The sequence below is a fragment of the Planococcus citri genome, chromosome 1 (genome assembly GCF_950023065.1).
Source record: "Planococcus citri chromosome 1, ihPlaCitr1.1, whole genome shotgun sequence".
Classification (NCBI taxonomy): Eukaryota; Metazoa; Arthropoda; class Insecta; order Hemiptera; family Pseudococcidae; genus Planococcus; species Planococcus citri.
The window spans coordinates 2,324,767-2,350,925 of record NC_088677.1 but is presented as its reverse complement, the minus strand read 5'-3'; the positions used below and the strand labels follow the sequence as shown (position 1 = coordinate 2,350,925).

At 34.3% G+C, this 26,159-nt stretch overlaps 2 long non-coding RNA genes across 2 annotated transcripts; one reads left to right on the top strand and one right to left on the bottom strand.

The window, feature by feature from the left end:
- Positions 1 to 448: 448 nt before the first annotated feature.
- On the bottom strand, positions 449 to 1,636 carry LOC135844601 (uncharacterized). The gene is made up of 2 exons (XR_010558577.1): positions 1,407 to 1,636; positions 449 to 1,250 (listed from the first exon to the last, which is right to left on the bottom strand). It is a non-coding gene; the product is annotated as an uncharacterized LOC135844601 (long non-coding RNA).
- Positions 1,637 to 17,979: 16,343 nt separating this feature from the next.
- LOC135844584 (uncharacterized) lies at positions 17,980 to 26,159 on the top strand. The gene is made up of 3 exons (XR_010558574.1): positions 17,980 to 18,287; positions 18,462 to 18,614; positions 25,641 to 26,159. It is a non-coding gene; the product is annotated as an uncharacterized LOC135844584 (long non-coding RNA).

Genomic DNA, 26,159 nt, shown 5'->3' with positions numbered 1-26,159 from the left:
TTACAATTCGAATTATATAATTAGGACATGTCCCAAACATGATTGTCGTTTTAGTAGGTGATGCCTACTTTGTAAATAATGTAATTTTCTCCCCTTTCTTTTGGTTTTTGGATTGTTAATTCGAATCTTATTCTCATTTTTTGATAGAGCTTAATTTTATGTTGATAGGTAGGTTTCCTTTCTTCCTATTTTACCCATCCCAATAATCCAAATACGTGAATCCTTTTATACCTACATCACTCACTACTTTCCCTAGTCTAAAAATATTCAGTAATTTCCTAATACCTATTCGACAATCGGCTGTTGGAATCAGTAAGTTATAATGTTAGGTGTGGGTAGGGTAACATCTTCTTCCCTCTCTGCAAACACTGAAAAAAATTCAAAACCAAGCCAGTCGCGAGTACCTATCCCTTATCCCAAGAGTTTAGGTCCCAATAAAACTATGTGCTCATTATGACAACATAAATTTATTCGACAGTTTGAATGCATTCAAAACATTGCTAATATTCTAAATTTATTCAGCGTTAGTTAAGGAAAGCAGGCGCGGTGGGAGGAAATGGAATCGTCATATTTACTTTATCGTCTTCATACAAAGTGTAACCGTTTTTAAATGTCTGAATTTTAAAATTATACGTATTGGAAGTGAGAGTCGTCCTGTCGTCATAAAGCAGATTAATAGGAGTTCTCCGAAGAATTGTTATATCATTGATGCGAATTTCCTTCTGACCGATAACTAACTCCACTTTGCCAGCTCTGAATTTGTCATCATTCGCTTTAAACACCCCATCGAGCTCTATACGGCCATTAGATCCTTTTATGATGTGTTCAGGTACTTCGTTAAGCAAAACACTCGTGCCAGGAATTGTAAGCGGCACATTATTTACTTTATCATCTTCATACAAAGTTAGACCGCTTTTAAATGTTTGAATTTTAAAATAATTCGTATGGGAGGTGAGATGGCCATTGTTGACATCACGCGAATCAGTAGGAGTTCTCCGAAGAATCGTTACATCATTGATGCGAATTTCCTTCTGACTGATAAATAACTCCACTTTGCCAGCTCTGAATTGGTCATCATTCGCTTTAAACACCCCATCGAGCTCTACAACGCCATTAGTTCCAATTATGGTGTGTTCAGGTACTTCATCTTTGTAATTGTTCCTGTTCGAAGGATCCGTTGCTCTGCTAGAGGTAATAATTCTATCCTCGGGTACACGTTTTGCTTCCTCTTGGTTTGGAAGTACAGCGTGCTGATGTTTGTAAATATTTGAAAAAAACATTAATTTGATTAGTAGGTAAAAACTGCGTACACAACAAAGTACTCTCTAAATTTGAAACAGTGAAATTTGACTGCTTCAAATTTAGAGAGTAATTAATTTGCTACTACGAATCAAGTAACTACATACCTGTGCGCTGACCGAGATGATTAAAACAATGGCGATTGTTTGCATCGTTGTTGTGGCGTGAAAATGAAGCACCTTTTTACTCGCGCACCGTGCACCGTCTAACAAACAACTAGATAAATTTCAATCTCGACTTCATTTATTTATAAGCGGATTGGAATTGCTTGGAGAAAAATAATTTCACAGCATATGACGCAAATAACCAAGCCGCCGATATTTCCAATCTTAATATTTCCCACGATTATGCAATATGATGTAAGTGCCTGCGGCCGGTGCCGGAGATCGCGATTATTGCATACCTAATACCTATTTCATATTTCGTTAAGCAATTCAACGCGCGCACCATTTTACCTGTCCGGTAGAGAATTAAATTTCCAATTTACATAATGTCGTTAGTTTTTTTCTATAGTGCTTAGATTTTGAGTTTTTCTCAAAAAACTAAAATTTCATTATTATGTAGTATGAGCAAATTCATTTTTCTGAAAAGAGATAAATTTAATTTTTTTTTCCATTTGGTACAAACCAATAAAAAATACACTTCTAGTGACTGCATTTATTTCTATCTGACAAACATTCAAAACAATCAAAACTGTTTTTTATCACTTTGTACATACGAAAATTTAGGTACTCAAAAAAGGCGGAGTTTCTTGAGATGTAGGTACCCTTATAACTCCAAATAACTTGCAATGTTGTTGAGATTTTGAGTTAAACCATTTGCGTTTTTACAAGATCTAGATAATGTACCCAACTCAAAGTGTTATTTTTGGTTGAAGGGGGCCATACAAACCCCAAAAATGTCAAAAATCTATATTTTTTTTTTTGAGATGTAACCTTAATACTCTCAAGGTGCGATATGTCCATTTCCCAGGGGTGAAGCGAACCAATTTTAGTAGGAGGGGAAAAAATCTTGAAAATGCCAACCCCAACATCGTAAATTTCCCAACAACTTAGCTATTTAGTGTGTACTTTTATAAGATAACCCCCACATATTTTCATGCCCTCCCAACATCATTGTACTTTGAAGCCGCTGTCACGTGATGTCTAGGTATATTAAGTGTAATTGAAAATTGAAATTTTTCATTAATGGAGTATAAATGTTTTTAAAATTTCTTGGGTTAATTTTTCCATTCTAGGAAATGTTCGAAAATTTGCGCAGCAGAATTCAAATCTGCCGGAGCAAAGCAAGGGCGAAAGCTGTGAAAAATTGATACCTAATTCAAAATGTAAAACAAAGTCATTTCTTATTCAAAAGTTAATTTTCATAGCTTCAAAATTTTCAAAAATTACGTACTTACTTACATTATCTATTATTTTTAAAAATAAGAGTACAAGCGAAGCTTTCAAAAATTCACAATTCCTCAGAAGTAAAACAGCATTATTTTTGATGCGAGGAGTCAATTTTTCTACTCTCCAACTTCGGCCAGAGAATGATCAAGCTCAAGCGAGGCGGGGCAAAAGCTTTGAAATACCTATGTAGTATTAGTATGAGGTGCAAAGTGCGAACTAATATGTACCATTCCTGATGATGTAGGTATAAACTTTGTTTTCATGGCTTCAAAATATTTTGTCTTTGGAAGAGCATATCTAATACCATAAAAGCCCGCGCGAAGCGATGGCTGATGCTTTTGAAAATTCTAAATTGTTCAATCTTCAAGAGTAAAACAACAGTATTAAGATGGGAGAAGTCAGTATTTCAAAGAGTAAAAATCAATGGTTCACGAGAAATTTTTTTAAAAATAACGTGTAATTAGCTGTTCATGTGATGTAAGAGACAAGAATGACTTTTTCGGGGAGAAGGGAAAAATTTTCCACTCCCCCCCCCCCGAAAAAATCAATTTGACGAGTTACTTTTCAAAAATTCATCTACACAGCACCCCTGTCATTTTAACAAAGAGAAAAATTACAACATGGGTACTTAACAGAACAAATACCCACTGGATAAAAAAAAACAATGCGTTCAGTAAAATGAACCAATTGAACCAATTGAAAGAAACGATGAGAAATAATTCATTACGAGACTTTATGTGGAAACACAATATTCGAAACCACATTGCGCATGAATTGGAAACTTCTTATTGATGACGTCAAAGCATTACATCCCATTGGTTTTTTTCAGAATTTTCATTTCAAAGTTTTTGGTAAGGTAGGTGTATATCTAGGCAGATAAATTCTTTTTGGACTTTTCCGTGGAAATAAGCAAATTTACGTGAATTTTAAGGAGGGGATTCTTCCCTCCCTCACGCCATTTATCCAAAATCGGTGTGTTCTGGTACAGAACCATTCATTTTGGAGTGTAATTGGTCAAGCGGGGTACTACATATATATAAAGCCCCAATCACAAGAAGTGTGCTAATGCGGTCTCGAGATGTCAGAAATAAGGTGTAAACTGAATTTCAGCTTTCACGTGCCAAACGACAGAGGAAAGGTGAATTTTTCAAATTTTCAAATATGAATTCTCTGGAGAAATAAACTATGGTTCCGAACTGGAAATAGACCTATTTTGAAAAAATGACAAAAACCTAATCGGCGAAGAGGGTCATCTAACAAGCACCAACCTCAAGCGTACCAGTTTCAGACAGATAATTTGAAGTGTTAATGGCGTTTTTTGGGAAACTGGAATTTCAAAAAAATCGCTGGAGGCTACAGAATGACTTGATACTCACCTGCAGTCGACTTAATCGCTTGTTGAAAATATAGAGTACACAGCAGTTGCTAATGTAGGACAGAGGGAGGATGTTCTGGACAAAAAATTTCAAATTCGATTTTTAACTCCCAGTAATGTGCAAAAAATGGATCAAGTGCGGTAAAAGATTCCTTTTGGTGGTATACACATCATATATTTTTTGCAACTACCTAAATACAAAACTGGCGGTGCTTGGGTGCCATGTTCAGGACAGGAGGGTGTTATGTTCTGGACAGCATATTAATTATAGGTAGGTACCTAACATCGACAATGCGGTATTCTAATCAAAGGAAAACTAATTGAAACATATTAAAAAACAGTTTATAAGTTGATTCAGAACATTTAGGGCATTCTACAACCTCTTGATCATTTTTGGTTAATCCAAGGAAAACATCATGCAAAAAAATGCCACATTTCAAACAAGGACTCACACTAACAAGGGAACCTCTTGAGGTGTCCGCCTCCGATTTGAACGGGACCGCGATTTTTTGAAAGAGTGTGATCTAAAACCACCAAATAAACCAAATTTTCATCTGCCCAACTTCATATGTCGATATTTGGCGAACGTTTGCAAATTCAAAATTGACTGTTTTTGGTGATATATACTTTTTTCAAAAAAGTACGTACATGATCAGTAAAAATGGTCAAAATAAATCCTAAAACTGATATTAATTCCCCAAATCATAATTTCGCCATTTCCAGCCATCCTGGAGCCTCCAGCGCTATTTTTCAATTTCTCCAAAATTTTTAATTTGCCCCAGAAGGCGTGAATATGAAGTTGAGCAGCTAATATTCGAGTTGTGTGTTATACTCGACCTGTTTAACGAATTTATCCACATTTTTATCCCATTCTGGAGCGTACACCTCAAGAATAGTTTTTTGGCCAGCTTTTTTTCAAAATAAAAATATTCAAAAATCAAAAATTTCCCGTTGCGAGAAAATGTTTGAAATTTGCGCGAATCGCAGTATTTTGTCATGAACTAGCCCCACAAAAGCAAATTTCGCCATTTCCAGCCTTTCTGGGGCTTCCCTTTAATTTTTGGATATTTTTATGAAAAAAGCTGGGCAAAAAACCACTTTTGAGGTGTCCCTTCCAAAATCGGCTCAAATGTGGATAAATTCGTTAAACAGTTCGAGTATAACATACAACTTGATTTTTAGCTGCCCAACTTCATATTCACGCCTTCTGGAGCAAATTTACAATTCTGGAGAAATTGAAAAATCGCGCTGGAGGCTCCAGAATGGCTAAAAATGGCGAGATTTGGATATGGGGAATTAATATCAGTTTTAGGATTTATTTTGATCATTTTTACTGATCATGTAGGTACGTACTTTTTTGAAAAAAGTATAAATCACCAAAAACAATCAATTTTGAATTTTCGAACGTTGGCCAAATATCGAGATTCGAGATATGAAGTTGGGCAGCTGAAAATTTGGTTTTGGAGGTTTTTGACCATGCTCTTTCAAAAAATCTAGGCCCCGTTCCAATCGGAGGCGGACACCTCAAGAGGTTCCCTTGTAAGTAATATTCACGCCAAACTAAGCTTCGTTTCTTTCTTGGTCATTTTTCGGATCTTTCGCGCATTTCTTCTGTTTTTAAAACAATAATTATGTGGGTACCTATGCAAAAAGTCATTAACAACAAAGTGTCGGAATCTAGTTATACGATTTTCGCGATCGAGGAGTGTTGAGTTCTCAATTTCACTTGTATAGAATGAATTCATTCTATACAATCTCGTCAACTTTTTCCGTATTTAAATGTTAGGTAGGTATTTCATTCATAAATTCCATAAGTTACATACGCAAGTGCAAAAAAAAACTTAGAACATTTTAACAAAGAAAAAAGTACAACATAAGAACTGAACACAAACTCGATAGAAAAAACAATACGTTCAGTAAAGTGAACCAATCAAAAGAAACGATGAGAAATAATTTATTACACAACTTTATGTAGAAAATATGAAGAGTCCATGGATAGAACCAGGTAAGTCACTTTTTTTCGAAAATGAGTTTAGGGTTGAATTAAATTCACACTGAGGAGTAGAAAAATGTAGTCTATTTAGATTTTGAAAAAAATCGAGTTATTCGCGGTTAACATGGTCTTTAAAAAAAAGAGGAGAGGAGAAAAATGAGCCGAGACCAAATGTGAGACGACAGGAAGAAAATTTCAACATTGTTAACTATTTAGAATACGAAAATTTTTCATTATGTCATCATAATAATCGATTTTCATCGAATTCAAGTTGTTGTGAAACACTGATTTTTCGATTTTTTGCTTGATTTTTTCACGAAAAGAGTGACTTTTCAGGTCGTGACTGGCGTCTCTTTTCATTTTTTTTCTACAATGCCTCAAGTTGTGTTTGTGGGATGTTGTGTGATGTATTTCCAATCATTACCTTGATGAAATTCAAATTCGCTACAAAATTGGAGAATTCTGATGCTTCAAAACGCTGTAACTCAAAAGTTTGAAAAAGTGACTTACCTGGTTCTTTCCGTGGACTCTTCATATACGAGTCATTCAAAATCATTTATTGCCACTGCCCCAGAATTGAAAACTTCTTATAGTTATTGATGACGTCATAGCACTATTCTTTTTAGTGGAAATTAGCGAATGTACGTAAATTTTGCGTGATGAGGACTTCTGTTAAATAAAATTAAATTTCTCATCGAATGATTCAATAATGTGTTGTTTTATTCATACAGAAACCACAATTTTATGAAGTATTCTCAATTCTCATTCAAGGTTTGCTATGTAAGTACACTTTGAAATGAAATAATTCCTCAAAATCCACATCTCCATGACTCGTCGGTACTTCGTAAGTGAACATTTACTTGGCGAGTTGTAATTATATAGTATATGAAGTAAGTAAATTTTACTTAACCAACTTCATTGGGTAAAATTGTCTTTCAAAAATGTGCTGGAGGCTGCAGAACTGCTCAAAACCGTTCGAAATCGATTCCAATCGATTCGGACATCGAAAATACATATAACATATTATTTAATCGAATTTCAGCAATCTGGTTGATTTGGTAAAATTTTGAAATTTTTAGTCGAAATTAAATTTTCAAAAATTCGTCAAAAATCGATAAATGTCCTTCAATGGCTGAAATATTTGCCAATCAGATACCTCATTCGTTGGGGGAAAATCAAGAAATATGGATTTTTTCCCGAATAAAAGTTTACCTCGCTTACCACGAAAAAATACCTAGAGCAAAATAAGCCAAAAAATGACACAGATATGTCATCCAGCCTATCGCTCATTTCGTACCGAGTGAGCCTTCTTCGTGCAATAAATGTCACGAACATTGTAAAATTATAAAATGTGATGATTCGTAGTAACTCATTTTGAATAGCACTTGGTCTCGGTGCAGTTTGAAAAATAGCTCGCTCGTAAACTGCTCAGCAATCTCGAGAAAGCAGTTGAAAGATACCTAAAACCGCGTATTGCACGATTCATACTCTTACAATGTACCTATACCTACTTACCTACCTACCTACCTACGTACTGGTAGCTACGTAGAATATGTAAAGATATCTTTATTTTTACCTTTATTGCACTCTTAAATAATCGTAAAAGTACACCAAGTCGCCCTATATTCAATCATCCGAACAAAAAAATTTCCCGCAGCTTTGAAATACCTCTACCTACTCGTATAATATTGTTGAAAGGTGACGCGTGTTTATAGGTTCTGGTTTCTCGTAAGTCATATTATAAGATGAGAATGGGTATGATTTTGATTGGATTTTCATCTCGATAAAAAGTATTACTCGACTGGTATCTCTAACTTAAATCGTCGTTGAGTCCTGTCTCGCGTGATATTTTTTTGTCGATCTTTATTTTATTTGCAACCAACAACGTCATTTTCATCGTTCTTCATCATGAGCCTATTACTCTATGTGTGTGAGATAGTTCGGTTCACGAGTATTCGTGAAAACAGTACCTACCTATCTAATTTTTAATTTAAATTCATAAAACGACCGGTGTACAGTATGGAGTGCGACTGTACATACGTACGTAGTAGGTATATTGACGAATCGTTTTCATTTCACGTATCAAAAACCTGCATGACGCTTTAGAGTATAAACAAACGTTCTGCATAAATATATATACGGTTAGGCGCTAGGTACGTATATGCGATGTGTATACTGTATTATCAGTAAAAGTAATTTACTTTACGCGTATTCCGTAAAATAATGTGAATTTTTACCTACGTAATGTGTACATGGGTGCCCAGAAATATCGTGAACTCCGAAGAAACTTTTTTTAATTAAAAATATAGATTGGCAACGTGAAATAGATGCATGATTGGTGCAATGTTATCACCTTAGTCGAACAACCAATCATGTGCTATCATTATTATCATTCAGTGTGTTCAACCGAAACATTTGGCAGAAAACTTTTTCAGGAGTTCACGATATTTCTGGGCACCCTGTATAATAGTCTGTATACCTACCTATCAATTAGGTAATGATTATATGTAAATGAAGAGTGATATTCCAAAACTCGCTTTGTCCATTTTTATCAAAGTTGGGTTTTCAGTGGTACCTGGTAGATGAAGTATTAACTCACATTCCTGCATCATCAACCTACCAAAATGAGGTGTTAAACTCACCTAAATAGCCAATTCACTAAAAAATTTTAAAAAAATAATGTTCCAAAACGCGCTTTGTCCATTTTTATTGAAATTTTTCTCAGCAGTATTTAGTGGATGAAATGTATACCTACACTCCTACATCATAAATCCACCCAAATAAAGTGCTAAACTCGCCTAAAAAGCCAATTTACCCGTTTAAAGGGAAACGGGTTTTCCTCTCTCCTGAAAAGTTGAGAAAATGGACAAAGCGAGTTTTGGAATATCACTCTTCAAATACAAAATGGGCAATTGAGCATACGTATAACAAGCGATCAGCGAATCGCTGAACTCAAGATAGTTGTTGCGTTTTGTGTTTCTTATTACGAGTGAAGTAGAATTATCCCTCAAATGTGCACTGCCACAGTGCTATTCAGAAAAGTAATTCTTCAAAATACCTCAGGCAGGGTGCACTGTGCAGGGAATGCGAATGCGATTGTTTTTAGCCAAATTTTTGTAAAAAATGATGGCTATTGCGGTAGGCTCAACTTTGGATAAAAAGGTCGAGGGTCAAAAATTTTGATACTTCTCGACGTTTTGAGCTCAATTACAAGGTTATTGTTATTACACCCGTAAAGTGGGATGTTCTGTTCAGTTATTTTTATGCCCATGTTGTATGTATGTAGTTTGTACAATATGATATATACCTATACATATTTTTATGAGCCCACTGATTACAAGTCTCACGTTTTTTTTGGTTGAGGCGTAGCTGGAGGAGTGGAGATATTTGACTTCAGCAATGAGGTCAGCGTTCTCTGATGAGTAAATTGATTGGTCACTCGCTTTTTTTCGAGTGAAAACTGAAAAGTGAAATGAAACGTATGAACTTTTTAATTCAACTTTTAGTGAACTTTTCATTGAAAGAAAAGTACTTTTCACTTTTCACACTGCACATCTCTAGCTCTTCTATATAATAGGTAGGTATTTCACCATGCAGATTGACAATTTGAAGCCAGTTTGTTCTTAAACTTCCGTTTGAAATTTTTAAATTTTGTGCAGAATTTTAAAAAATGGCACTTTTTCAACATTTCAGCCAGTAAATGTGGACTCGGAAGTTGAAGCTTGGAACACTAAGTGAGCCCTATTTGTGTTCGGCGTGAAATTCTAATGCTTTTCAACACCTTGTTAGCAATTTTCACCGCAACTCCTCTTCGGGGAGTGGCCGTCCGTCCCAAAAAGCTCCAAAAAAGGAGCCAGGGCATGAGCGAATATTTTGCAGATTTTGGATATGTGCTTACGTAGGTATCTACATCTTCTTTGATACAATGAGCCAGAAAAATCTTGCATGACATTTTTTTCTCTGTAATACGCCAAATCTCCTGCACCATCATTTCTACCCAATGTTGGATGCCTCAAGAGAAAAAAAAATATAGAATAAAATAACAACACCACCACAGAGGTAGGTAATTCATAAGAATCGTGTAATACATAGACTAAAACAGTTGAACACTTGGGAACCTTGACATGGCTGCAGGAGCTAACGCCCTCGCTGACATGTGACAAAATTTAGGGAAAATTTCGAATTAAACATTGGTTTATAACTACCTATAAAGTAACACTACGAGCAACTGATCAGTACGGGTTTCGTGAACTTACTTTTTATTGCTTCACGATAACTTAAAAATCCATTTCCATCCCGATCAGCGTTTTTGAAGTCCTTTACAAATTCCGCGGGATCGTAAGTAACACCTATTGCTTTGTAATAACGATCCACCTCCACAAACGAGAGTTGCCCATCATTATCAGTGTCTATCTTAGGGATGTTTTCTATGAAGCTACCTTTGAAGCGTTGTGAGGGGTGACGAGCCATAGAATTCGGAAACAAACTTGACACAATAACGGAAATACAAATGAAAAAACTTGTAAAGAAATGCATCTTGCTGTTTGGATTTTCTGTTTAAATGTAGGTAAATATGTATAGTAGGTAAGTAGGTAGATATAAGACAATACAAAACTGAACAACTGATGCAGATGTCACTATACGTCCCAAGCTCGTATCGTATACACGCATCTTTTATAGCCTATGTATGTAGTAAGAAAATACTCGAGTTTAGGTTTCCCTTAATTAACTACACAGAGTAATAAATCTCAATGAATCAAATAATTACCTCATTATAAAGGTGATCATAATTCAATTAGAACGAGTTCCCTTTGTGAGAAGTAGGATAATAAACATTTCTGATTAAGTTATCTATTCATATAAACTCTACTTCAAGGACAACCTTTGTTATTGAGGTTATCAAAACAAGATACCTAACTAATCTAAAGTTGAAATTTACAATAGGTACAGAAAATTAGCAGCTTTTTAAGTAATATCTGCATAGGTAGGTACTTCTACTTACTTCGTCGTGTACGAGTAGCTTCAGGATTCAAATGTTGGTGACCGAACGAGTTAGGCAACAGATGGATTATTTTTTTTACCAGCTCGAAAAGCTTGATACTAGGTACTTACCTATATTAAGTCACCTTTTTATCGCAAAAATTGAATTTTTTGATACTAATAACTACCTTTTTTTTGGTAAAAAATTGGCAAAATCGAAGAAATTAGTTCAAAAAATACAAAAATATTTCAACTTTTTGCACATTTTTGAAAAAAAAGAAATTGTTGAAAAAAGATCAGTTCAAGAAAACAAGACAGGAAAAACTGAAAAATACCAGATTTAGTTTTCATTTTTCAATTTTTGTTTCAGTTTTTTTTCCAATTTTTAGTTTCAGTTTTTTCTTTTCGTTCATTTTAGTTCAAGTTGTACATATATTTTAGGGAGGTATCTTGCTGGGTTTGAAAAAACTTTCATTTTGATATGTAACATGGTAGGATTTTATAGCACTTTTTTTGGCTTTTTTCTTACATTTTTATTGCTTTTTTATAGCCCTTACTCGTAAAAACGAGTTGGATGGCGCTTAAAAATCCTAGCCCTAGTAATTAGATTTCATGATATTATCATTGACCAAATTTTGTGATGATAAAACAAAGACTCAAAATAGGTCGCCAAATATCGAATGACTTGATAGTGATTTTTCTTCATTTTATAAACGGAAACAATACGAGGAAACGAATGTAGAGAAAGCTAATGATGATGTATGTTCTTGTAAACCTAGTTTTGCAAATTCAAGACCAAATTTTGTAATTATCAAAAAAGAAAGGAATAACGGAAACAATATTATACAGAACAGTATCCCTTTCGATATGTCTATAAATTCAGACGAAGTTCCCTTTTCCTAATTATAAGATTTAGGTTTATTAACCCATTTTTAAAATAGGTATAAGTTTTCAGAGATAAATTATTAACGTTATTCGAGATGAATCGATTGATTTTCAAGTTGTGAATAATTTTGAGTTTATTTGTTTTTCTTAAGTATGATTTGAATTAAAATTCCAAAATGAGATTCGATCTCATTTCCTTGTGGTTAATTTTCAAAGGTATTCTTCTAACACCATGTATAGTGATAGTGATGGGATATTATCGATGTTTCGGAATATCGATATCGTCAAAATATTGAAGGTCTCATATCGATATATATAATATGTACCTATAGGCATCGCGGCAGGCATATGAGCCAATTTTAGAAAATTTTGAAAATCATTTTTATTTTCTGTTTTAATTAACAAATCTCAATTTTAATTGCACAGTCACTGAAATATATAAATTTAATTATCTCTATCATGGGCAAAAATAACAATTTTTGGAGAAAATTTAGTCAAAAAAATTTGAAAATTTTTTGAACTAAATTGAATTTTTTAAAAATTGTTTCATTGCAAAAAAGTCTGACCCACAACAAAATTTTTGGTACCAAAAATATTCTCATAAAGCAATAAAATTCAGAAAAGTCATTTGTCAAATTCAACATCATGCATACCCAATTTTAACAGGGCTTCATCCCCACCCCTTGAACGCAGTATCATCCTCTTGGGTTGCACCAAAATGAAAAATCGATAGCATTTTTGAAATCAGCGCCCTCAAAAACCTACATTTTGATTTATACATGTCGATTTTTCGTGAAAAATGGACCCACCCCTCATATGGTGCTCCCTCCCCGTGGCTGGAATCGAAAAAATAATTGAAAATTTGGGTTCGGCGGTACGAAAAACATCGATACAAACATTATTATCACGATGGTAAGCAAATGTATACTTATATTAATTACATTACTTATTTCTAAAATTAATTCAACATTAGCAAGATGAGAGTCAAATTTGACCCCCTCTACTATCGTCCAGGAGGGGTGTAAAAAGTGCCTCTGAGCCTTATTCGATAGTATTTGATCTGTAGAATTCGAAAATCACCATTAGAACCTTCTTCCGCCAATTGTATCCGGTGCACAGTTCAAAAACCGTAGGTAATTTTAGTAAGAAAATGCCGAAAAACTGCCAATTTTTAACCCCTTTTGACCCCTCTGTGCACTCGCGGTAGAGGTATGCGAAAGTATTGATGGTCGATTCGCATTTGTAATTGACCTGTAGAATCCGAAAATGATCATAAAAATGCCGATGGAAGATCAGCGTGTTGTCTAGGGTTGAAAAACTGTAATTTTGGGGTATTTTTGAGAAAAATGCAAAAACTTTACTCAGAAAATATCAAATTTGAGGCATGCCTTTTCCTCAGATTTTGAAAGTAATGGTATTTTCGAACTCAGTGGAGCTCAATCATATGGAATTGATACCAATATCGCGCCCATAGCCCCATTTTGAAAAATGGTGGTTGAACCCACCCCCCCCAAATCATCCTCATTCCCTTCCTATGAGACTTGGCGATTGGCTCCCGGGCTCAAAAATTTCCTTTTGGTGTCCTTGTTCATCATAATACCTTTATCATGATTTGCCGTTTATTGCTTAAAAAATACAATTTGCCCCTGAACTATTATCTACATAGGTTGAAAAAGTAAAGAAATAATGCCTTACTTTGGATAATATGAAATACGAGGCATATTGGTACCTACTTAATAGCACGGAAGGAAATTTTTTTAAAAAGGAACTTGAACATTCATTTATGAAAATAAAAGAAAATGTTGGTAAATTAGAAAACAATTTATTCTGGTAAGTAAAGAATTTTAAGATGGAAAGTACACAATCATCTAAATTAATTAGATAGGTAAATAAAACTTATGATGTACGAGTAGGTATTATTCATTGTGGAGCATCAATCTCAGAAGGAATCAGAAATCCATCCTTATTGCGATCCAATTTGTTGAACTCCGCAACAAGAGTACTCTTTGGAACTCCCAATTTGGCGACTTTGGTCAAGTAGTCTATCGATTCATCCAAGTGGAGTCTACCATCGCGATCTTTGTCTGCGTTCTTCATTATGTAATCCATGGACAGGTTTTCTTTTTTGAGCGTGATTTCTCTTTTTTTTCTTCCCCCTGCGGAACAATCGCTATCGCATTTTCCTGTTCGGCAGTTTGTGGGACAATTGCAGCCGAAAATATTACAAGAGCCAAATGCACAATGAGGAGTACCATCTGTGCAGTCACCACATAGTCCATAACCCAGAAGACTTTTGGGAAACCAACTTGAACATACGGTTCCACAACAGTGACCATTGGTCCAATCGAAACATGAAAAAATTACAAAAATACAAATGAAAAAATGTTTATAAGGACACATTTTTACTCTTTGAAAATTCCAAATTGGTATGCACGATAGGTATGTACGTAACAAGAAATTGAAAAAGTGATTGAACAATTCACATTATATACCTAAGCACATGCCATTGAAATCATTGCCTATCTAATCAGCTTGCGTTCTATGTACTATTCGGTAGCTAATCAATTTTATGGAATGTAATAAAATTTTCAATTAGGTACCTATACAGCAGTGATCAACAAAAGCGATTTGAAGCAGCCTATTACGAGTATTATGAAAACTAAACATTCTCAACCATTACAATTGTGTGAACGACGTCCCTCGATGCTTAAATATTTTTCAATTCAGAGAAATAAAATTTTTAGACCCGAAGTGGATGGGTCACGTGTGCATTTTCTTATCCGTTGGTGGTGATTTTTTTGAACATTTGAAAAAATTTCCTTCCGCCGCAATTTGTCAACGAATTGACGAGAAATACCATTTTTCTGGCTGTGATTTTGCAAGTGATGGGTACATACTACTTACCTACTTATTGGAAAAATTTTGCCACTGTTTGAAACAAATGAAAAAAATACCATATTCATAAAACTCTTTCCTAGAGGTAAAACCGGGTCACGTGGAACGATTTTTACTTGACCAAAATGTGACTATGCTTTTTTCAACTTTGAGAAACCTGTAAATACTTTGTTGTTGTTGTGTAGTCTCATCCTTTGGCTACAAAATGACTCCTCATTTTTCTAATTTGGTCCAAAAAACTTGGGCTTCAGAATTTTTGTTCTTAACCAACTTTTTTCGTTCTACTTTACCCGATGATGTGTTCAAGTGGAACAGACGGGTGGGTCAAGTGAGTCAAGTGGAACGAAGAGTTTCCCACAACAAAATAATGGAAAATTAACTCTGAATTGTTGATATGTTCTTCGGCATTGAACCGATATGAGTCCAGTTGTGTACAGTGATCTAAATAAGCATGTTATTTCGGAATACATATAGTGCCATTTTTACAAAAATCATTTTTGACCTCCTTTTTTCTTAATTGGAAACTTTCTTTCCCCCTCAACCCATCCACCACCACCCATAAAATGTTTTCGTTGTACCGTGGAAAAGGGTCATTTACATCGCATAATTGCTGTTACATTACAAAATTTTAAGGAAATTGGTTCATTTGAAGAGGCTGTAGCCTTGTCGACGGAAATTTCAGCATGATAATCCGTGCTCAATTCGTTGACAAATTCCGAGGGAAGGAAATTTTTTTCAAATGTTCGTCTACACATTGGTAAAATATCTCAAAAATGCAAAATTTTAATTTTTTAGGGTTCTGATGGTATTTCTGTAATATTAGTGCCAAACTTGTAATTTTTTTCTCAAAAATGAACAAAAATACCAGTCCAACTTTTTGATTTATGTTATTCATCTACATAAAAATAACTAAAACTGAGAATTTTTTCAGAATTTTTACTGACAAAATTGGTATTTTTTTCTGTACATACTGATTGGCAAATTTTCAGTCACTCTCTCCCGCCTCTAAAAACCATCTACGTAGTTTTATTCCAGGCAGTTGAATGAAAAATATCTGGTAATCTTTTAACTCTCTGCATGCTCCTGCCTACAATAATGCTATTTTCATTTATTGAATTAAACATTTCATCACAACATACAAAAAAAAAATACTGATAACCTCCAAAAAAAACTCCTTAAAAAAGAATTGCACCCCGACCTCTCCACAGTTCCTAATTGAACTTGCTCAGTGAACAAGAGGTAAAAATATTTCAATAAGAAAATTGTTATGATATAATGGTGGAATCCGCCCTTAAGAAAAAATACCTACCACTTCACTAGATGGTATGAGACAAACTATGAATCAGTTTTGGTACCTAATGCAAACATCCTCCAGACAAGTACGAATTGGAGACAGAGAAATACGTAATAAATATCGGTTGGCTGCATTTCATGTAAACAAAAAATGAGCCAAAAATTTGGTTGCTGACATATCTTCCAGACTCTGGTTAGATTGTCAAACTTATTTGAGGGATCTGTCAGCCCCCGAATTTTTGGCTAATTTTTTGTTTTCATGAAATGTGTTTGCATTAGGTACCAAAACTGTTTCATAGTTTGTCTCATATGTACCATCTCGTGAAATGGTAGGTATTTTTTCTTAAGGGCGGATTCCACCATTATATCATAATAATTTTCTTACTGAAATATTTTTACCACATGTTCACTGTGCAAGTTCATTAGGAACCGTGGAGAGGTCGGGGTGTAATTCTTTTTTGAAGAGTTTTTTTGGAGGATATTTTAATTTTAAGAGAAACAAACTGGCCCTGGCGAACCAAGGGTAAAAGCATCTCAAAAATCAGTACTTCGAGAGGCATCAAAATTATTATTTTTTGTATGATAAATTACATAAGAAGTTCATTATTTTGCTTGAAAATTAGATGCTTTAAACCGCAGGTGTTTATTATGATTATTACGAATGAATGAAATCAGATAGTTGAATGTGATAATTGAACTCTGTAAACGTTCTATATTCACATGCGTGCAATTATCACACACGTTCAATTGTATCGATGCAATTTCGCTCGTGCAATTTTTCACGTGCAATTTCATACGTGCAATTTTCACCAACCCCATCGAGAGGGGAGGCAAACTGTCCCGTTTGCCACAGCCTTTTGCTTTTTTAAGGGCCCGGCAAAATAAGGGCCTATGATGAAAGAAAAACAGTATTTTTTACTTCTCGAAACACAAATTTTCAAAAGCCTTTGCTCTCACTTCGCTGGGGCTTGTTTCATTTTCTTTTTTCAAGATGAAGATGGAAATTTCTAGAAAAAAAAACATGTTTTAAAGCTAAAAAATGGACTCCTCACAAAAAAAATTGTTTTCATGCCCTCGAAATATTAATTTTTCAGAGCTTTCGTCCTCACTTGGGCTGTTGTCTTCTCTTTCAAAATTAACTTCATTCTTCATTCAAAAAAATATAATTTAAATTCTACAGTTTTAAAAGCCAAAAAAAAAAAAACACTTTTTAGGCATCTCGAAACAAAAATTTTCAAAAGCTCGTGCCCAGTCTTTCCTTCCCTTTTCTAGGGCGAATTCACTTCTTATTTCAGAATAAACAAATTTTAAATTTGAGATCTCCAAAAATAAAAAATTAAATTAAATTAAAATTTTTATAAGACATATTTTCTCCCACAACTGTGATCAAATTTTAAGTCGACACCCCCACTCTTAAAAACTTCAATTTAGCTTCTGCTTTAGAAAATGGGGCCCAACATGATATTTTCCCCGGGCTCACATTGGTTATCGACAGCCCTGCCGATGTGTTTGTGAAAATGAGGGTGGCGAATGGGGCCCTCACAAAATAATCCTTTAGATGATGCGGTTGCGAGACAAATTCGTTATTGGAATCAATATATTTCGAAAATCATTTCTAGGTAGGAATTTGGTTTTAAGAAATGGAGCGCCTAAATGCGGTAACGTTTTTACCCTTCGCGGCATTCTTTGTTGCGCTTGCGATGCATAATTTTCATGCATTTGCGCTTGCGATGTGTTTTTTGTTAGGTAATAGCGCTTGCGATCTAGGCCCGTTTTGAATGATTTGTGTTTCTACATGAAGTCTCGTAATAAATTATTTCTCATCGCTTTTTTTGATTTATTCATTTTACTGAATGTACCTATTGTTTTTTCTATCGAGTATGTGTTCAGTTCAATATGTTGTACTTTTTTCTTCGTTAAAATGTTGCAAGTTTTTTCTGCTCTTGTGTACGTAATTTATGGAATTTATGAAATACCTAACATTTAAATGCGGAAAAAGTTGAGTAGTCAACTTCATTCTATGTACAAGTGAAATTGAGAATTTAACACTCTCGATCGCGATAATAATATAACTATATTCCGATTTCCTGAAAAACAGTGATGGGTAGCCTAATAATGTGTAGTTACAGTTTTGTTTCAATTTTTGCGTTTATTTTGGCGTTTTACGTTTCTACTGGTAAGAATTTATCTTGTGTAGGTACTTATTTGATGAAATGCAACATATATTGCGAGTGAACAAATAGCTACTAGTTACGCCAATACCTATCACCTAAATGTACCTACCTATTGAATTACATAGTTAGTTTGTTCGCGTAAAAATCACGTTCTAATCGTTAATTTTTTAATGTAGGAAACGCTGATACGCAGGTAATTTGTTACGAGTGTAGAAGTCATCATGCGAGTCCAAACCCGGACTGTATAAATGTGAATTCAAGAACCGGTACAACTGCAGTAAAGGAATACTTTCAGCGGCAAGCATGCATATACGTGAGAATGCCCATAGGTAGGCAGTAAAATAGCACTCATGAAAAAAAAAACTGCAATTTACCTTCATTTGTGACACTATAGTCAAACTTACTATAAGTGTAGCGATTGAAAGTACTATACTTGTAGTAAAAAATGATATAATTATAGTAAATAATACTATAAATGAATTGGAAGTACTACAAGTATAGTTCTTTTAACTATGATGCCACAAATGAAGCCAATGAAGGTGATTTGCTACAACTATAGCACTTTATACATAAATTTTTCTCCGTGAACAAAAAACAGTTCAATTTTCAAACTACATAGGTACATAGGTACATAACGCGCATAATGCATTAAGTACATGAGAACATAAATCCACCATTTGGTAAGGTAAAAAATTACATTGAACTCGAAGTACGAGATGATTGATATGAGAACACCTTCAAAAGACAGATAAAACAAATCAGCAGTCGGCACGAACATCGCCGAATAGAAACGAATAATTAAGGTACTCATTAATTATTACCCCAACAAGTACTACTCGTATGTTGGAAATACTATGTACCAGCAAGTGAAATTACTACCCGTATCATTTCACATTTCACAACTAGGTACACCTTCAGGGACGTAGCGAAGTGGTTTTGCTGGGGGGGGGGCAAAGATCCTAAGATTCCCAACTTATTCGACTGAAAATTCCCAAGTTGAATGAAAAAAGAGGTATTCAAGTTACAAGTAGTGAGGGGATTGTATCACGACATTTTGTAGCCAAAAAATTGTAACTTTGCCGACTATAACCAAAATTTTAACGTGCTGAACACTGGTATTAAACAATTTTGAAAAGCTAGTGGTTCTATTCTGAAAGAAAATAGAAATGAAAATTTTGATTTTTTTATAAGCTTTGAATATTTTGAGTACTTCTGGAATTTTTCTGTTCAATTTTCATATTCTTAAAATTTTTTAAAGGAGCATTTTGAATGGCCCGAGCGAAGCGAGGGCAAAAGTTTTGGAAAATCTATGATTTGAAAAGTAGAATAACATCAATTTTAATGAAAGAATTAGGTTTTTCTAATCTCAACATTTTTCAAATTTAATCATAGATTTTTAAAAATATTGTAACGTTGTAGATGAGAATCAATTTGGGCCGAGCGAAGCGAGGCCGAAAGCTTTAATTTGAAGTTCGCAAAGTAGAACAACATAAATTTTAGTGTAAGAATTCGGTTTTTCTGATCTCAACTTTCTTTCAATTTTATCAGTGGTTTTGTGAAATTCTTGGTGTGAAAAAAGAACTAAATTGGCCCGAGTGAAGCAATGGCAAAAGTTTTGGAAAATATGTGACTTGAAATGGAAAAGTAGAACATCAATTTTAATAAAAGAATCCAGTTTTTCTGGTCTCAAATATTTTTCAAATTCAATCATACGTTTCTTGAAATTGTAACTTAGTAGAAGAGAATCAAATTGGCCCGAGCGAATCGAGGCTAAAAGCTTTGGAAAAATTGTAATTCAAAAAGTAGAACAATAATCAAATTTAATGAAAAAATTCAGTTTTTCTGATCTCAAATAGGAATACTTTTTGTCGAAAAAAGCAAACAATCAAACAAAAAGTCTGGTTTTTTAACTGAAAAATTGAATAAAAAAGTACCAGTCTCAACGGAAATTGCGAAAAAGTAATTTCCTGACAATGATTGCAGAAAAAGTCTTCTGTTTTGTTAAAATTGTCAAAATTCTTGACTTTTTGCAAAAAGTTCTAACAAGACCTACTTTATTCCAAAATTGTTCAAAGATCTTGCATTTTGTCAAAAAAAAAGTCCATCTTTTAAGCTTTTGTTTTTTTTTTTACTTAAAATCGCCAAAAAATTCTCACTTTTTTGAAAAAAATTACGAAAAAGTGTAATTTTTTTTGCCAATAATTCCCAAAATTGCCACATTTTTGCTTAAGCCTCGCTCATTTTTCTGAAATTGGAGAAAAGTACCTACATACCTGCTTTTTGCTAAAATTGTCATTCTTGCTTTTTGCCAACAATTTTCCACCTTTTTATAATTATGTAGGTACAGTATACAATTTCAATAAATCGCCTTTTTTTAAATTTTTTGCTTATTGGAATAATTCGGTTAACAGAATAGCAACCACTCCGTCCCAACCCGATCACATTAAGCGGCGCTTACTGTACTTACTTCGCCAGTACCTAGTAGGTATTCCGCAAAAAGGTGTTAGCTCAACAGTAGATTACGATTAATATTTTAGAAGTATGTACTTACAACACTAGTGTTTGAAAAACCAACTATTTTTCCAAAACAATTGTTACTAGAATGGAGCAAGAGCGAAAACTTTTCAAGAAATTTATTCAAAATTACATACTTAATTTCAAAATTTTTTGATTTCAAATTTCTTACATTACCTATTTTTTTCTATTTACATTTGAAAGCTCAAGAGATCATTTTAAATTCTTCTTAGTAGATAAATAGGTACAACGTAAAGATGATAATTCAATTTTAAGTAATTTTTCATTTTACTTATTAGGTATTATTTGACTTGAATACTACTATGTAATTAATTTTTTTGATTTGGTCATCTCGGATTTTTTAAATGATATCGTAGCTGTTACTTTTTAAATACCTACCTATTAAAAAAATTGCAATGCAAAGAATTGAATGGAAAATGAAAAATCTCGTTGCCAATTGTCACATCGGTAGGAGCATATACAAATTCGGCACATTCTCACTTCTTGCATACAAACTCAGCACAATGCTAGAAATCGTTCCCAAGTAGGTACCTAGTTTAGGTACGTACTCTAATACGGATAATAAGGATGGATGTAAATCTAAGTTTAATTCTATGTTCCTAAACAAGGGAGGTGCCCCAGGTGACATTCACCGATTTCAACGAATCTTGCACCATTCGATAAAGGACATCGAATGTAGCCTAACCATAATTAATTTTCAGGTGCTGAAGTTGATATTACGATTTTTGAGAGCGATTCTTCGATTTTCACATAATTTTTCACATGGCAATTTTGAAAAATTGATCAAAAATAGTCGGCGCAGGTCGCATATTGAAACCTTCCATATTATTTGGGAATTTTAACACATATGATGAGACTATCCCACAGTGAAATTTTCTGCTGCTGAAGTTGATATTTCGGCCGTGCAGGGCGATTTTTCGATTTTCACATCGCAATTTTGAAATAAAAATTGGTCGTAAATCGAAAAATCGCCCTAGTATTGCTGAGATATCAACTTCAGCAGCTGAAAATTTTGGGTATTTCACCACGGGCTGGTCTCATCATATGTATTAAAAAGCCCGAATAATATGAGAGGATTTGGTATGCGACCTGGGCCGACTATTTCTGGACAATTTTTCAAAATTGCCATGTGAAAATCAAAAAATCTCCCAGGATTGCTGAAATATCAATTTCAGCAGCTGAAAATTTGCGGTTAGGCTATGTCCCTATCCAATGGTGCAAGAATCGTTGAAACGGGTGAATGTCACCTGGGGCACCTCCCTTGTAAGTATTGTAAGTGCATGAATTAGCAGAGTACCTAATTGATTATTTTCTAGCGTGTCGAATTAGTAAGTATGTCCTCTTTTCGATTTTGTTCATTTTTTCTAATGTGCCGAATTTGTGTTTGTTCTTTTCGATTTCATTCGCTCATTCTAATGTGCCCAATTTGAATGTGTTACTTTTGTTCTTTTTACTTTCCGAACAGCGCGAAGCGATATATAGGAAAGTATTGTTTTCGGCCGGAAAATGAACTTTGTAATTTACACTCGAATTTGAATTTCGACGTTACACAAGTTTGTTTTGAGAAATTTTGAGATGATGTGTGTATGTGTCAAAAAATGTCTGTACACGCGATAAAAAATGACCTAATATGTACTTAATGATATCTCATTGAAATGGTCAGAAGTATGGTAAAGACAGCACAGTAAGAATTTGGAGTTTGTAAGTGCCATAGAAAAAAATTTTATGAGCCTTTAAATGTGAAAAATGAACGTATAGGCAACCCCAACATTTGTCAATACTTAGTTAGTCTTTACATGGTAAACATCACACATGTTTAGTTCACCTGCAGTAGAAACGCATAAGGCGCGGTCCGAATTGGTACGCTTTATTTTAAAGTGATTATTTTATGAATACGCCGCATCGCCATGGCGGGATGGGTGTTTCTCATTTTTACGATTTTTCGATACCTACTTTATGTTCGGAAAGTTTGTGATGCGTAGCATCAGATTTTTTTCTCATGTGCCGAGTTTGTATGTGTCATTACTGACCCCCTGGTGTGCTTACTTATCTTGTGCCGAAATTGTATACTTATGCCCATCGGTGGGCAGATATTTTGAAAAAAATCCCCACTATAAAATTAGTTATACAGTTGATAAGATTATGTGTAAGCAGAGAATTATTACCAGGGCTCGGATATTTTTTCTCTAAAAAACCCAAAATAAGCGCTTAAGCATTCCCCAACGATTTGCGTGTTGTTTAACACTACAAGGAAAATCAATTCCATGACGATTTTACTAATATTGTTATGTAATTACCAAGAATTCACGAAGAAAAATGCAAAACGGAGCATTTTATTTCCTTATAAAGCTGACTATTAGGTACCTATGTAGGTATGTACTAAATTCAAAAAAAAAAAAAAAATTGCAAAAATTCATCAAAAATGAAAACGCAGTAATAAATCATCGTTTTTGTTAATCCCGGTTCGAATACATATCAAAAAAGTGAAAAAAAAATCGACAATCATTTTTTTTTTGGTCAACTTTACGATTCCACTGCAAACCCTTAGGTAATATTTATAGTTGACTTCGAGCGGTGCGATCAGGTCGAAATTCTAACTGAAAGGCGGGGCTTGTCTCAAAAGTTACTATATACATACCTCAGTAAAAGCTTGAAAGCTCACAATTTTTCTGAACTTTCAACTGAGAAAACTGATGGCTCAAATTGGTGCCTAAATAAGTAAAGAATGATTTTTCGCAATTTCAACTTTGACCAGCTGTTATTCCCCTTCTAATGGACCAATATGGATCAAATTCATTATGTAGGTTTCCATAAGGGTTCTTAACTCATGGTGAAAATTTGAGCGCGATTGACACAGTAGCTTTCACTCAGTGGAATAAAATATAAACTGTCCTGACTTACCCCAATTGGGGGAAGTCAGAACAGGCTAAACTTTGCAGAGGCGTAGATCACAAACCGAGCGTCCTAGAAAAATTGCACAATCACAAAATGGTAGAGAATTTAATTTTCTTTGAGATCACTCTCATCAGATTTTCACTAGGACGCACGGTTCGTCCGCTATAAGTATGCGAAAAACTAAGAAATAGAAAATCTGTATTTTAGAGCAAATTCAAAACAAGTTCAAAACAACAACAAAATACAATTGAACCAAAAACATCTAAAATGAAACTGAATCGAGAAAATTTTTACGCCGTGATGAAGTAGGGGTAGTACCCTCAAGTCACCTTTAGTGGCACTTCGCCAGATATAAACCACTAGGCGCTAGAGCAAGTTTTCTAACTTACCCCGAATTCCAACTTCCCCCGGTGCACCTTATAACATTTTTTATAACATTTTTTCCAGCTGAATGAAAATTATGAAAAATTTTCTCACCTAAAAATCATCTCAGCCTTAGAGCATTTCGTTGGACTGCTTAAAAATAATGTTCAACCCGCTTTATATGACTACAAATCGCTTCTTAGGAATAATAAGGTTACATCTCAAAAAAGTGAAATTTCACAGGAGAGTGATTTTCTTTTTTTAAAAAAACTTGATTCATTATTTTCATCAATTTATACCTAATTATGTAATAGTGAGGAATGAATAGCACCTTATTTTAAAGATCAGGTACGTATCATACCCTCATTTAGCATAAGAACACTTTGAAAAAAAAATCTTAAAGAGGAAAAATTTCAATGTTTGGAAAATAACCTTTCATCAAAATTCATCTGGAGGCGAAAGGAAGCATCCAAAAAGTTTTATGTTAACAAAGTAGCAGAGAATTAAATTTCAAATCGACATAATGTTGTCAGTTCTTTTCTAGAGTGCTTAGTTTTTGAGTTTTTCCCAAAAAAACTAAAATTTCACCTATGAGCAAATTCATTTTTCATGAAAAGTTACCAATTTAAAGTTTCTTTTCCATTTGGTACAAACCAATAAAAATACACTTCTTGTGACTATTTCTATGTGATAAACATTCAAAACAATCAAAACTGTTTTTTACACTTTGTGAGAATGTGCGAAATTTACTCAAAAAAAGTGGCGTTTTTTGAGATGTACCCTTATAACTCCAAACAACTTGCGATGTTGTTTGGAATTTAGAGTTATACCATTTGCGTTTTTATAAGATCTAGATAATGTACCCAACTCGGAAAGTTATTTTTAGTTGCGGGGGGGGGGGTCTTACAAATCCCAAAAATTTTTAAATGTCAAAATCGATTTTTTTTTTTGTTTTGAGATGTAACCTTATTACTCCTAAGGTGCAAAATCTTAGCGAAAGGTTTGCCAATAAAACATGAAATTTGCCAAATTCACTCCTCCCTTGACACAGTCGGTGGGTGGGGCGCTTTGGCAGCACTTAAGGGTCAGCAGACCTTTTTAAGCAGATTCAACGCGAAAAATGATATATTTAGACAACAATTTGAGCCATCAGTTTTCTCGACTGATAGTTCAGAAAAATTGTGAGCTTTCAAGCTTTCACTGAGTTTTAAAGTAGCAGCTGTGGATCAGCAGACCTAGTGATTTCAAAATAGGGGTACGTATACTAACTTTTGAGACTAGCCCCCGCTTTCAGTTATTTTGGCCGGATTGCAGTAGGTACAGCTCTCAGGCTGTTTTTGTTAAGTATTTATAGAGATGTGGCATTCACAAAAATAATTCTGCGGGTGCCACAAGATTGTCTTTCAACGTAAATACATTTGCCTTTTTGTGATTCCATTTTTAGTAGAAACTTTTCTGCTCTTCATTTCAGCATTTAATAAACACATAGGTACCTAGTATGAATCATTGTAATCTACAACAAACAAAATATTCTAAGCTAATGTAAATATTGGCCTTTTCAGAAGGCGGATATGATATAGTACGACACGCCATCCTGTATAAAGATTATGACACCTATTGTGAAGAACCGACGATTCCAGCACGATCAGAATGCAGAGTTTGTAATGATAATTTATGTAATTCTTGGTCTGGTAGCCAGCCACTTCCAACAGCATCATCACCAAAGGCGAAAGAATTCACATGGGATGGCATTCACTACCTCTGTTATCCAAGGGTGTAAACCTCAACTACAGATAACCGAAAACAGTAACAAAACGAACAACCACCATACCATGATTCTCATCAGCTCCAACCATGTGATCACCTACTTACAATCACATCTCTACCTGCAGAGATGGAACAAATCAAAATCTGGATTAAGGGTAATTCGTTACCTCTGTTATCATCAGTAACGATTTTTAATGAAAACTGTGAACTTTGGACAGGGATTTTGCAAAAACTAACTATTGGATGGATTTTCGTGGAGTTTGGTTCATTCTATTCATTTTAAGTACCTACAAATAAAAATTGAAAAATTATAA